We start from the raw sequence: 15,604 nt of genomic DNA, 5'->3' as shown, positions 1-15,604 counted from the left end.
CCGCGTCTAATATCTATTATGCCTGCTGATTTTGAATTTATCCTGATCTGAGCCTGAGCTCCTTGATATATATTCTAGAGCATAGTAATTATTTGCGCCGCAAACCCAAACCTTTCGAGGCCATAGAATAACCCACCCCAATTCACAAGGTCGAATCCCTTCTCGGCATCGACCATCATTATTATTGCAGAAGTTTGGTAGGTATTAAAATAATCAACTGCTTGAATTAGGTAACCAGTGTTTGACGACATTGACCGGCCTGCGATAAAGCCAGATTGATCTATATGTATTGCATATTGTGCCACTGAGGTAAATCGATTGGCCCATATTTTCATCAGTAGTTTATAGTCTACATTTACGAGGCTGATTGGTCTATAAGAGCCGACCTCCCTAGGACTTTTGCCCTTCTTAACGAAACTAACTATCGAAGATTCTTTAAAGGTCGCTGGGACGTACCTCCCACTTTAACCTGATTAAATAGCTCGAGCAAGAATGGTAATAGCTCTCCCGAGAAAGCCTTATAAAATTCATTCGGAAGTCCGTCAATTCCACAGGCCTTACATCCAAGCATTGAGGCCAAAGCGCTGGAGATTTCTTCTGCAGAGATAACGGCCAATAGAGCCTCTTGTAAAAAGCTGAGGGAGAACTAAATCATCAAAGTAACCCTGGATAGCTTGTTTAGATACCTGATAGTCAGTTCATTAGAGATCCTTATAGTGATCAACAAAAATGTTAGAGATACTATCTTTTTCGTAAACTATTATCTGCGTCCCCGGTATTGCCACTTCATCAATTACCGCCGCTTCTTGCTTGACTCTAGTTGACCATGCCAATAATTTTCCTACCATTTGGCTTTTTTCATAAACTTTCTGCTGGTATGCTCTTGAGCTGCTTATTTCTTCCATAATAAAAAAACTCCCTCAATTCCTGTTTGGCGATGTCTCCCCGCTGAGGAACCTCTCTTTTTTACCAAGGCCACATCAACGTCTTTCTGAAGTGCTTTAATTTGAGTTTTACGCTCTCTGGCTTGTCCTGCCATAAAAGCAATCATTTGTCCTCGCACTGAAGCTTCAAAGGCCCCCCAATCTGAGAAAAGCCTCGCAGTGCCCCATATTGATCTTAAAAAATACCCTGATCCATTCTTGCGTACTTATTATCCACTGTTGATTGGTTAAGAGAAGTCTATCCATCTGCCACCTGGATTTTTCTGTTCCCCCGAGGACTATATTTATTTAGAATTTTACTAGAGAATGGTCTGAGAAAGAATTGGCTAAAATCTCAGTATTCAAGCAGCTCAAAGAGCGTGACACCAGAAAGAAATCGATCTGTGAAGCGGACTTAAATTGACTAGATTAATAGGTAAACTGTTTAGCTTCACCATGGGCCCCTCGCCAAGGATCAACAAGTTGATGTTCCTGTTTCATGACATATATCAACTTTTTGGTCCCGGGCTTCGTCTGCTTTTTTGCTTTATTTGATGTATCTAATTGGAGATCTTGTATAAAATTAAAATCCCCCCTAAAATAATTGGGCCCACTGCTGTTATGGCTTTATCATTAATGCTTTTAAGAGCCGCAAAATCATCTACCAAAGGTGCATATTAAGTCACAAAATTCAGCGAAATGCCATCGACCTTCGCAACAATCCAAATCCATCTGCCATATGGATCTCTTTGAATTTTAGTGATGTCCCAGTTTATCCCTCGTCCGAAATAAATAGCGACCCCCCTTATTGCTGCCTGAGCTGAAGCAAAATAGGCCTTCGAGAAAACTTTGGGGATAAACAAATTAGGCTGATTAGTTTTAAGATGAGTTTCTGCAGAAACAAAATTTGAGATGAGAATGCCGCCAACCATCTTATCAATCCACCATATTTTCGTTTGTTCAAGATGCCATTTACATTGATTGATATAATGCGGAGATTATTATCCATTATTAACACTTTTGCTTTGATCCTGAATGTCAGTACACATACCCTGCCTTCTAGTATAATATTTTAAATAATTCTGTTCATTTTCTTTTTCTGCCCCACCACCCTCCCTCAGTGTCCTAACCCACCTCCAAACCCAGCCCAGAACCCAGTGACCCTCCCCCCCTGTCTGCCCAGAAATTGGGCCCTTAACATCGGGTGCCATGATGTTGCACCCTAGTGTGATACGCCGACCCCCTGACCTGGAAAGAAAAAAAAGAAGAAAAAAACTAACAATGATAGCACAAATGTCCTTAATATCAAACAGTTGAGTCCCTTTACTTATCCTTCGTGATTTGCTGCAAAAGTTCCTGAGCTTTATCTAAACTTGTGAACATGTGGAACTTGCCGTGAACCAGAACTCGAAGTTTCGACTGTTGGGCAATGGCATCTTGGGCTCCCTGCACTTTAAACAAATAGAGGAGCTTAACAAACTCTTTCCGGCGACGTGCTGCCGCTGCACTCATATCCGAGAATATGCGGCAGTTAGGAACCTCTCGGGATGAAAACTGCTTCTTCTGTATTGCCCTAGTTAGAATCTGCTCCTTCAGACGATAATCTGAAAAATTCACTAGGATAGTTCTGGGCAATTTAGAATTGGGAAAAGGCTGTGCTGGAACTCTGTGGGCACGGGTGATCGTGAGACCCCCTGAGAATTCTGGAAGGACTGTCTCTTTTATAAATGACTCAACCCATTGTACTGGTTGAGACCCTTCGCACCCCTCTGGAACCCAAACCAGCCATAGATTAATCCGCCGTGAATTATTCTCTAACTCTTCGAGTTTAACTTCCAGCAAGTTCTTTTTTTTTTGTCAGCTAAGACCTGCTGCTGAATTAAGGTCATCTGGTCCTCTAGCTGTGAGATTCTAGATTTGGCCTCCTGCAACCTACATGGCAAGGCCCCCACTACTTCTTCAATTTTAGCAAGATGAGCATGTAGTATTGCAATTTCTGTTGTATGTGTGGCCTTCATTCCCTATTCTCATCAAGAATAAGATTAAGCATGCTTTTTATATCGCACTGGAAAGTAGGGCTGGCCCCAATTGCAGACTCCTTAGTGATTACCGTGGTTGCTTCAGCCCCTTCGGATGATAATGGAACTGGGGGTGAAGAATTTATCAGTGGTTGAAAAAACAACGAAGGTTACAAAGGAGTCATTTCAGGACAAGATTGTGGCTAAGACTGAGCAATCTGTGCATCATTAGTACTGTGGCTATACTGCTTAGAGGCCTGCTGTGGCAAAGGAAGTGGAGACTGAAAAGAGATTTAGATGCCTTAGGTTTTTGAAACATGAGGTATTCCTTAACTTTGCCCAGAGGTAAACTGGAAGGATTTTCTTGGATGTTCTCCTGATTATCCACTGGGGGATTGCTATCCTGGCTTTCTCCCATCATAGCTGGGCCTGATTGTTCATTACCTCCTTCAGTTCCCTCTGGAGTTGAATTTGTTGATCTCTAGCATGCAAAACTCGGCCTCGCTTGACTAATACCCCCTTGGCCCTTCTCTCCCTGGACCAAGACTTCATCCTCAGAGCATGAGGAACTAGCTGTAGGAGTAGAGCCCCGACGGGCTTTCTGCACACGCTCACGCTCAGCCTTTGCGGTAATAGAAGTTAACTTAATTTGTGTAGTGCGAGTTTTAGGTTTGGGGGCATGTTTGTGTCTGGCTGAATTGGTGGACTGGGATTCTTAGTGTGTCTTCCTATTAGGCTGGATATTATTTATTATTATTTATATATATATATTTTTAACCCCTGGGATGCCGAAGTCACCAAAGTCACCAAGTTGCCAAGTCACAAAGGGAAAGCACCCCCTCCTTTCTGCTTCTCACCTTATTCAGCTTTATTCAGCCCGTCGCCGCCACCAGAGGATCTCTCTTTTTTCCCCAAAAGCAACCGGAGTCATGCAGCAGCCTCTTTGACCTGCTTTAACCCTCTACAAGCCTTTATTTCCCTTCTGGTAAAGCCTCGTAGGGAAGATTACTGGGTCAAAAAAGCCTTCCTGAGCAAGCAGGGGAGATCAGAGGAGAGCAGACCGCCCCCCGGCACAACCGGCGCTGCCCGGGTCACTCAGCTCTCTCAGCAACAATGCCAGCGGCCGAGTAAGTGAAGCAATACAAAAGCGGTGGCCGAAATCTAGACGGGTCCCGAGCAGCGCACTCGCCCCTTCCTTGCAGCCCTCCATTATCCTAGTCAAAGCGCGTCCGCCGAATTCACTCCATCGCCGAGTTCTCACTGAGCCTCACGCTGTCCTTCACGCCGCTATCCCATTACAGCTGGATTTGCTTTTGCCTTTCACCTCGCTTTTCAGCCAACCACAGCCATAAGGAAAAGAAACAGCTCAATGGGACCGGAGCAGCACCCCCTTCTCTTCCTTTCACCGTCCGAGCGGCAAAGCCAGCAGCAACCGCCGATAAATCCGCCTCTCCAAATCTCTCAAACGCCACGGAGCCGAGAGTCTCGCATCCCGGTCAACGGTCGGACTTCCAGGTACGGGCTGGGGCAATGATCACTGGAGGCTATGTGCAGGCGGGATCTGCCATAGCCTCACTTCCTCAGACACCCACTCAATCACTCAGAAATTGCTGGCCTTGTCATAGCGCTTTCTTCCATGACTTTCAGCAGTGCTGAACAGCAGACGTGCTGCTATACAACGCAGTTATGAAATTGACAATGCCAATAGTTCTTGCACTGCAAACACCTACAGGCTTTGTCAATGCTAGTTCTTTTATATAAGAATGCACAACATTTAGAGAAAGATGGAAGAAATAAGACAGCTCTTGACTGTAGTGAATCGGCCAAAAAAGATGGTAAAATGCTGTAGGTTTTATGCTTATTGAGAGGTTCAACTGGCGTTTCCTACCATGCGAAATATGTGAGTTCCATCTTTCATCAAGTCTAATGCAAATGTTTGTGAAATCTTTAGATGGTATATATAGGGATATATTTTGGCACACATTTGTCCCATTTCGGTGACCTGAATTGCCCCGTGATTGAAAGTTACCAGAAGCAGTCAACGAAAGTTATGTTAATGTCAAAAGTTAGTGAGACATTGCAAGCATTTGGCCAGTCATATAAACACGTTCTGATAAATAGTTATATGTTACCAGAAAAACTTACAGAATGTGGTGCAGCTTTAGATGGCAGAGCAGCATTCATCCACTCCAATAGCGGGCCACTAGTTAAGGCTTTTTTCAAAACAAGTGCCTTTCACTCTACTCATACTCTCAAGATCTGTAAGGGTACATGAATGCCAGAATCTATACCGATGTCATTTAAAACATTTTGGGGGTTCAACTGATTGGCAGAAATAAATAGCTCAACTATCTATCTATCTCTCTGTATGTATATATATATATATATATATATTCACTGAAAAAACCATAGGTTTCAGGGGTGTTATAGTTAGCTGGACTTTTCACTTGTACAAAACCATTGAAATTCCCCCGTTATAGTTAGTTCAGCTAACTATAACTCGCGCGCCCGCAATGCACTGCTGATGACGTCACATATTACATCACTCATGACATGGTCAGTGACATCCCTCATGACATCACTGATGACATCTCAAATGACATCACTGATGACATCATCCAGTGAATGTGTGTTTTTCTGAAAATTAAATATGTTTTATATATGTATATCTCAAGGTCGATGGAAGAATAAATGGGTATATAAGTGTCTAAATGGATGATTTGTTTTTGAAAAATTGATTGTGTAACTGACTGATTAAGTGTATCATAGTGAATACATGGCTTAGTGAGTAATGTTTAAATATGTAAATATCTGTATCAGTCTCTCACTTTGTGTATAAGTGGCTGCATGGGTTGGTGAGTAGCTACATGGGTGTCTATATAGGTTATTAGTTGGCTTTTTGAGTATCAGTCTGAGTGTCTGCATGGTTCGGTGGGGGGTATTACGTAGTGCATAGGTGCATGAATGAGTGACTCACTGTTTGTATGTGTTGAAGACAGCATGTGTGCAGGACTGTATGGGTGGATGAGTGTGTGTATGGGTGTGTTAGTGAGTGAATGACTGTCTCAATAGTGTCTATATGAGTAACTACATATGTTTTAAACTAGTATATGTGACTATTGGTGTATATAAGTGAGTATATGTGAGAGTGAGAGATTGAAAGAGTTCCTGTATGAATAAGTATGTGTTTCTATAAGTGATTGTTTAAAAGACTAAGTATGTGTAAGTTTCCGTAGAAGTAAGTGTGGTGGTGTGTGTAACTGTATATGCAAGTAAATGTATGTTTGATTCTTTATTAGCATGAGTGACTATGTGTGTGAGTAACTCTATGGATGAGTGGCATTGTGTAACAGGATGTATAGGTGTATGAGTACATATGATGAGTGAGTACATGTATGAGTGACTGTATAGGACTGTTGGTGAATGAGTGGATGTGTATGTGGATCTTAGAATTACTGAAGAGGTTGTTGTAACTGGTATTGGTATGTCCATTGTTTTGAAAATTTTAGTCTCTATTCTTGAATGTGTGTATCAAAGGTTATATTAGGGTGAGAGGAGGTCTGCCACTCTATCACAAGGATGATGTCATCAGTGATGTCATCAGTGATGTCATTTGAGATGTCATCAGTGATGTCATGAGTGATGTCACTGACCATGTCATGAGGGATGTAATATGTAACGTCATCAGCAGTGCATTGCGGGCGCGCGAGTTATAGTTAGCTGAACTAACTATAACGGGGGAATTTCAATGGTTTTGTACAAGTGAAAAGTCCAGCTAACTATAACACCCCTGAAACCTATGGTTTTTTCAGTGAATTTCTGAGGTTTTTTAAATGCTAATTCCTAACTATAACGTGCCTGAAACCTATGGTTTTTTCTGTGAATTTCAAAGGTTTTTTAAATGCTAATTTCTAACTATGCCCACAGAGATAGGACATGTGAAGAAAGAAGAAAAAATGCACAGAAAGAAAAAAAAGAAGTGCAGAAAGAAGCAACAGAAGTCCTCAAAGACGAAGAAAAGTGCAGGAAGAAGGATAACGTGCAGAAAGAACAAAAAGAAGAGCAGAAAGAAGCCTTGTTGCAAAATCATCCTGTACCCTCAACTTTTTCAGACGGATACTGGTGGTAACTGAGTCTGACTAACCAGTCCTAGAGCCAGTGCTATGTTAAAAGACACTTAGAATACAGTGAAAACACCTACATACACTAGGGAACATTATGCGTTGGGGTCCCCCTGTGATTAGCATGACCTCCTCTGTAAGCCCCTAGTATATAATAGGGCAGGGGGATTAAAACTACCTCTTAAAACAGGCCACAGGGCGTTTTTGCACACGTTAACTCAGGCCCCGTCCCCTCCCTTCACCACTGTGTAAACACGCCCTGTCTCCGTTTTTATTTGGGAGATTAAGTTCATTTGAATCCTGAGGGTCCCTAGGGTCCAACTAGCCCACTAGGTACCTCCAGTAAGTGCCACAGAGCTGCGTTGCAGAGAGGTGTAAAAAGTGGCACGGCCTGGACCACCTCTCTGCAATGCAGCTCAGTGGCGCTTACTGGAAGCACTTGGTGGGATAGTTAGCCCCCAGGGGCCCTCAGTATTGAAGGGAAATTATATCCCCAATTTAAAACGTGCCATAGTGCGTGCTTGTACACGTCATGTCAGGCCCCGTCCCCTCCCTTCACCAATGTGTAAACGCGCCCCGTGGCTGTTCTAAATTGAGAGATTAAGTCCCCTTGAATCCTAAGGGTCCCTAGGGTCAAACTAGACCACTAGGTACCTCCAGTAAGCGCCACAGAGCTGCGTAGCAGAGAGGTGTAAAAAGGGGCTTGGCCTCAGAACACCTGTCTGCAGCGCAGCTCCCTGGCGCATACTGGAGATGCCTGTTGGGCTAGTTGGCCCTCAGGGACCCTCAGTGTTGAAGAGGAATTAATTCCCCAACTTACAATTCGCCAGGGGGTGCGTTTCCAGAGTGCTGCAAGGAGGGGGCGTGGCCTCCGGCACGATGCCAGTCTTTTATTTATTTAAATTTTTTAAGAAGGGGGGCTGTGTGGTTCCCCTTCTTATTCTAATTTATTGGCCCTGATGACCCCATCCCCCAGAGCCTGTCTCCTAATTAAATTTTTTTGACCCCAATCCCCAGGGCCGGCCACTGTTTTTTATTGTTTTTTAAAAATATATATTTATAGACACACCTAGGACATGCTGGGCAAACCGTACGTACCCATCACCATGACGATTTGCGTGATATTCATTAAAAGGTGACTATACATACAATGAATCCACGTGGAATGAATTTACACCACTAGTGAAGCTCTGACATGTCTGATGCCCTACCGTGCCTAATCCCCGGTAGACACCCTTGTCGTTTATTTATACAAACATGGGTAGCTATTGACGGGCACATTTAATACACATGCACACCAAGCCATTCAAAGGGGATTCGACAAAAATTCGACCAAAACTATGCAAGAAACCCCCCTCACGGTTAATAAAACACACATCCAATGCCGGATGTGTAATACTTTTTATTTTACTCTCTGGAAAGGGGACGAACATCACTTGAGAATCACAGCGCGCTCCTGGCAGAGCCCAATGCTGTGTTACACCCACCATTGCCTGCTGAGTGCCACACACCTCTGTGTTGTATTCCACTAGCTAGTGCATATGCTATGACACTCTCTAGCCCATGTGCACTGTAACACCACCCCGTGAATATGTCATGCCACACTGTTCTTCGCACGGGTTATATTGCCCCATCTAACGTGCCTTCCTCGATGCCTATGTTATAACGCACAGTGCTATGCCATACATATTACAATCTGGGATCCATATCTTTGTCACAGTGCATATGCAACGTTACACTCCCCAGCACATATTTTATATTACAACTTTAGAGACTAGTTAGGTTACACAACACTGCCCTGTGCATATTACACTCCAAGGCGCATATCGCATAGCACGCGCTAGTGCCTGTGCTATCTCGCGCTCTCCAATGAATCTGTAATTGCGCACAATGTATTGCATATTATATTTCACGCCCGGTTCATCTTATATCACACTTTTTGGTGCATAGTTTATACCATACACTATATCTAGTTTTCATTTTCAATCGTGCTCTCAGGACTATGTTCTATATAACACTGTGTTCACCTACCCTTTTCACGGGCATTACATTTTGCGATAGGGGGTGTTTCTGCCAAGTGAGCCCGGAGTCACAGTCACAAACGTCCTCTTCTTCCTGAATAAAAGTGAGATTATGCTGCATACTTGTTCATTTTTTAAGTAGTTCGCACAGACACACGTTTTAAAAACAATAACGTTCCTAATACCCGCCTTCTCTGAACAGTTAGCTTGCTGCCCCATCCCACTCCTCCCTATCCTCTGTTGTGTGAATCCATGGACTAGCCTCCTCCCTCCTGCCATGCATGGTCTGATGTGCTACCACTGCCCTCAATTTAGTTTGATGTACCAGTCCACTCCTCCTGCCCTCCATTGCCCAATTCTATGCCCCATCATTGACCTCCTGCTTAAACTCTGTGCTTAGCTTGCTGCCCCTATTCTCCTTCCCCCTGCCCTCCGATGTCTTTGTGCATGCCCCTGCTCCATCCTTTTTGCCCACCATGTTCCATGGACCTGCCACTCCTATCTACTCTGAGTGTTCTGTTGAGCTGCCACTCCCCTCCCACCTGCCTAGCATTGTCAGATGACTGTAATCTGTCCCTGCCACCTCCACCCTGCCTGTCCACATGCCATGCCCCTATCCTCTTCCTCCTGTCCTACATGGTCCATTGTACTGCCACACCCTTCTGCCCTCCCTGGTCTGTTGTGCTGCAACTGCTCCTCCTGCCTACCCCGTGCGGTCTGTTGTGAGGCCCCTTCCCCTGAACTTTCTTGGCTGTGCACAGGTCCTGACCCTCCCTTCTATCCTCTATCGTCCTTTGTGTATGCCCCTGCACCCTCCTTCTTGCCCATCATAGCCATTGTGCTGCCACTAACCCTCCCACTTTCCATGCATGGTCTTCTGTGCTGCCATGCCCCCTCCCACCTTCCCTGTGTGGTCAGTTAGCTGCCCCTGACCCCCTCCCACCTTCCCTCCATGGTCTGTGTGTATGCCATCACAGTCTCAGTGTTGCTCTTCATGGTGTGTCTTGCTTCTAGTGCCCATCCTGCCTGACCTCCATGGCTATCTTGCTGCTTCTGCCCTGCCCCCTTGCCCCCAGCCCTCTGTTTACATGTGCAGACCCCTACTCCCTCTCTCCTGGCTTGTCTGTTCCATTGTAATGCCCCTGATCCGTCCTTCCTGCCCTTTATGGTCTGTTATGCTGCAGCTTTCTCTCCTGTCTGCCCATTATGGTCAGCTAGCTACCATTGCCTCTTGCCCCTCTGTTCTCTGTTGCCCATGTGCATGGTCCTGTCCCCTCCCTCTTGCTTTCTATGGATTGTTGTGCTGCACTTCCGTCCCGCATGCCCTGTGTGGTGTATTGTGCTGCTGCAAACCCTGATGCCTGCCCTGCAGGGTCAGTTTGGTGCACCTCTCCATGTCCCTCCTGTCCTCTGTTATCCAAGTCCATGTCCCTACCCCATTTCCTTCCATGATCCAATACTTGCGAACATTTTGAACTTGGTAAGAGGGAGATTTAGAAAAAAGACTGGGGTATTGATTTTCCCCTTTGAGTTACATTGAAAAAGAGGAGATTGTAGACAGGAGACAGATCAAATAAAGCCCATTTGAGCTTAAAAACATTGGACGTTTCCTGGCTGAATCGGGTCTGTTGGCATGTATGGTTGTACTACCATTGCCTCTTCCTTCTGCCCACAATGGTCTATTACATTGCCACAGCCTCTCTTGCAAGTCCTGTATTGTTGGTTTGTTGCCCCTGCCCCCCTTTCCACTGCCCTCCATAGTCTGTTGTGCTGCCACGGCCCTTCCTGCCTGCTCAGTGTGGTTAAATTGTTGCCTTTGCACCCTCCTACCTGCCTTCAATTTTCAGAGTCCGTGCCCCTGGACTCTGCCTCTCAACAGTATCCTAATGAACAACTAGATTGCTAACATTCTATATTTATTACAAAAGTGTGGAACGCCTGACGTCATCTTGATGTTTTTTTATCCAGTTGACCACTTGAATAAATGTTGCACTTAGGGGAGAGGATGTGGTGTTACTTCCAGAACTGCAGACTTTGCAACTGGGGAACCAGGTTGGAGTTTCTGCTTCAGCTCGACATTCTGTGATTCTGGTCAAATCACTTAGTCTCCCCATGTCTACAACCAAAATGAATTTGTTCTTGTGTGATGTAACCAATGCTCATGTAAAGAACTCCAATACCTGACAAGTCTGCACTATATAACACTGCAAAAACACAAAATAATAAGTGTTTTGCACACTTCTGTCACTGGGCTATATTTGGGCTACATCTGGGTGATTTTGGGCTACATTTAGGCTCTTTTGTCTCCGGTGGCCATCTTGGGAGATTTATTTGTTATGAAGTTTCCTAATTTCCTCATGTGCTGCAGTCTCCTCAGTAGGAAATGCTTTCAATTTTTTACTTTGATTCCATCATGAAGGTATTCAGATATGTCTCACATTTGCCATAAATTCTGAATGTTAGCACTCTAGTTGCTCATTAGATCACTGTAGTAAAACTACTGTTCACCATGGAAGTCTGCTCCTGGTATTAAAAGTGCATGTTTCAGTCTGCATGTCAGAATTTTTTAATGAAATAGAAGAGGATTTGAGAAGTCACTCAAAATGTGCCCTCATTTTCTTTCTTCAGCATTAATCATAATTTCTATGGCAAAATGAACCCCCTCATTGTGTTCCTTTTTAAATTAAATGTTTTAAGTGTTACCAGTTTATTCCAATCAAGATGGCTTCAGGTGTGCCATACTTTTGTCATAATGAAGACAGTAAGCGCTCTAGTTGTTTTTAAGAATACTCTGGGACATTCTGTCATTGGGCTATACTTGGGCTACATCTGGGTGATATGTGGGCTACATTTGGGCTCTTTTGTCTCTGGTGGCCATCTTGGGAGACTTATTTGTTATGAAGTTTCCTAATTTCCTCATTTACTGCAGTCTCCTCAGTAGGAAATACTTTCAGTTTTTTACTTTGATTCCATCAAGAAGGCATTCAGATGTGTCACACATTTGCCATAAATTCAGAATGTTAGCTCTCTTTTTGCTCATTAGATCACTGTAGTAAAGCTACTGCTCACCAGGGAAAACTGCTTCTGGTATTGAAAGTGCATGTTTCAGTCTGCATGTCAGAATTTTTTAATGAAATAGAAGAGGATTTGAGAAGTCACTCAAAATGTGCCCTAATTTTTCTTTCTGCAGCACTAATCATACTTTTTTATGGAAAAATGAACCCCCTCATTTTGTTCCTTTTTAAATTAAATGTTTTAAGAGTTACCACTTTAATCCAAGCAAGATGGCTTCAGGCGTGCCATATGTTTATCATAAGTAGGACTGTTAGCGCTCTAGTTGTTCTTTGGAACACTCTGGGAAGCTGCAGTAGAACACAAAGGAATCAACTGACAGTCTCTGCCCTTGTTGGATGTACATGTTTTACTGAGAATGTCAGACTTCATTCTCACATGAATGAGAAAGATAATGTGAATTTACAGAAAGTAAGCTCTCAGTTTAGCTTATAGATCACCTTCCAAACCTCTGTGGGAAAAGCATGAGAAAATATTTTTCTCTCAATCATGATATCCCAGCAGAAGGCTTTTTCACATGGTGAAATCACCTTAGAACATACCACAATTCCTAAAATGTGTATGGTACCATCAACAAATGATTTATAATGTAACTAAAGTCTTAAAACCTTCTATTAACTGCAATGCTTTTTAATGAGGTGCTATCATGTATATTGGTCCCAAGATGGCTGCCAACACTTCTTGGATGAAGTGCTGACAGCCAATCAGATCTCAGGATGAGATGTGTGGTTAGGCTCCGCCCACATATGTATATGATTTTACTTTTGATTTTCTCAGGAACTACTGAACAGATTGACACCAGACCTGCAAAAGGCACTTCCCTGACCTGAGGACTACCTCTCTGCCAAATTTCAAGTAATTCTGTTCAGCCGTTCGGGCTGTACCTTGGACTAAAGGTCCCTATGGAAAATTGCATGGGGAAAACTCGTTTTGGGACCCCCCTTTTTTCTCAGCCCCCGCTTGACGAATCCCCCCGAGACTTTCAGGGTAGGAGTGGTCTGGTGTCAATCTGTTCAGTATTTCCTGAGAAAATAGCATTTAAAAGCATATAAATATCTATACGGTGCCGTGCGCGAGCGAAATTCTGATTGGTTGTTAGATGTCAGTCAACATTCGAATCGGTGGAAATCAGGAAGTGTCGGCCGCCATTTTGTCTCTCGCACTGAAAAGGAAAGGGGGAAAAAAGGTGGAAAACGTGAAAAGGGGGCAGGGAAGAGAGTTCCTGACCCCCTAGCCTTTGTCAGGGGGTCACAGAAGGACCCCCAAGGTGAAATAAACATTTTATATTTTTTTATAAAAATCGCGAGGTGCGCGCACGGTGCGCCCAACGCGCGTGCACGGTGCGCGAAGCGGACCGTGCGCGCACCGTGCGCGCACCGTGCGCGCACCGTGCGCGCACGGTGAAATACCTTAAAAAAATATATATATATTAATAAATACATAACTTAGCATTTAAAAAACCATACAAATTCACTGAAAAAACCATAGGTTTCACACACGTTATAGTTAGGAATTAGCATTTAAAAAACCTTGCAAATTCACTTAAAAAACCATAGGTTTCACACAGGTTATAGTTAGGTGGACATTTCACTCGTAAAAAACCAATGAAATTCCCCCGTTATAGTTAGTTCAGATAACTATAACTCGCGCGATCGCCACTCTATCACAAGGATGATGTCATCAGTGATGTCATGAGTGATGCCACTGACCATGTCATGAGTGATGTAATATGTGACGTCATGAGCAGTGGATTGCGGGCACACGAGTTTTAGTTATCTGAACTAACTATAACGGGGGAATTTCATTGTTTTTTTTACGAGTGAAATGTCCACCTAACTATAACCTGTGTGAAACCTATGGTTTTTTAAGTGAATATATATATATATATATATGTATATATATATGTATACGATCCTTTACACAAAAGTCCTCACATCCTGGAGCCCTGATGGTAGCCGTGCGCATCTGGGTGAGGAACCTGTGCAGGTTACAAACCACTCCTATCTGCCAGTATACAAATACAAGAGGGACATGCACTCCGATGTTTCAGTAAGACAAAAATATTCTCTTTATTTTAGATCAAAGGCACTGTGCAGAAAAACTAAATAATATATACACACATGTATATTTATATATCTATATATATTATATGTCATAACAACAATGTGTAATGATTGCCGCCGTATACTGAATACGGCATGGATCTTAGGAGCCTCGAAAATTGGACTGCCTATGGTGTAATGCTGTATGGGAATAATACATTCTTTATGTTACAGCAAAAAACATTGACACAACCCACTGGAGGTATATTACTGTGACTGATTACGAACCACAAGCCCTAGCATGCAACAAAAACACACATCAGGGTGTCCACTAGGGGGCAAAAATTATAAATTGTGCAATTTTCTTTTGGTTGGTAATTGTTTCTTTTGTGCCAAGGCTTACCTTTGAAAAAGTTCAAGGTTGACCGAAACGCGTCAGGATTGCCATTGTAGTTCACCATTGAAAAACCACAAACTGCCAGTGTTACGAGTGCGGCATCATTTTTCCAGAGGGGGAGAAGTATTTCAATGTTTAGCGGCTTGGTTCTGCCGCAAAGCAACGCACGCCAGCAAGAGTTCCGTATTTACCCAAACCAGAACCAACCTTCGGTACCTCATGAAAACGACAATGGGTAATGGATACCGCCATAAACTGAATACGGCATGGATCCTAGCAGCCTCGAAAATAGGACTGCCTATGGAGTAATGCTGAATGGGAATAATACATTCTTTGTGATAAAGCAAATACCATTGGCACAACTCACTGGAGGGATATTACTGTGACTGATCACAAACCACAAGCCCTAGCATGCAAAAAAACCCACCCATCGGGGTGTCCACTAGGGGGCTAAAATCATAAATTGTGCAGTTTTCTTGTGGTTGGTAATTGGTTTTTTTGTGCCAAGGCGTACCTTTGAAAAAGGTCAAGGTTGACCGAAATGCGTCAGGATTGCATTGTTGTTCACCATTAAAAAACCACAAACTGCCAGTGTTACGAGTGCGTCTTCATCTTTGCAGAGGGGGAGAAGTGTTTCAATGTTTAGCGGCTTGGTTCCACTGCAAAGCACCACCAGCAAGAGCGCCGTATTACCCAACCCAGTACCAAACTTCGGTACCTCGTGAAAACGACAATGGATAATGGTTGCAGCCGTATACTGAATACGGCATGGATCTTAGCAGCCTCGAAAATAGGACTGCCTACGGAGAAATGCTGAATGGGAATAATAAATTCTTTGTGATACAGCAAAAAACATTGGCACAACCCAGTGGAGGGACATGACTGTGACTGATTACGAACCACAAGCCCTAGCATGCAACAAAAACACCCATCGGTGTGTCCATTAGGGGGCAAAAATAAAAAAAGTGCAATTTTCTTGTGGTTGGTAATTGGTTCTTTGTGCCAAGGCT

The 15,604-nt window shown here is 43.5% G+C and overlaps 1 protein-coding gene across 3 annotated transcripts in view; it reads left to right on the top strand.

Annotated features, from left to right (window-relative positions):
* The window catches only part of TNR (tenascin R), a 1,024,744-nt gene that overhangs the window by 992,282 nt on the left and 16,858 nt on the right, over positions 1–15,604 (top strand). The window lies entirely within an intron of this gene.

This window comes from Triturus cristatus, chromosome 4_2 (genome assembly GCF_964204655.1).
Source record: "Triturus cristatus chromosome 4_2, aTriCri1.1, whole genome shotgun sequence".
Taxonomy (NCBI): Eukaryota; Metazoa; Chordata; class Amphibia; order Caudata; family Salamandridae; genus Triturus; species Triturus cristatus.
Note: the sequence above shows the minus strand (reverse complement) of the source record. Positions and strands in the feature narration are given on the sequence as shown.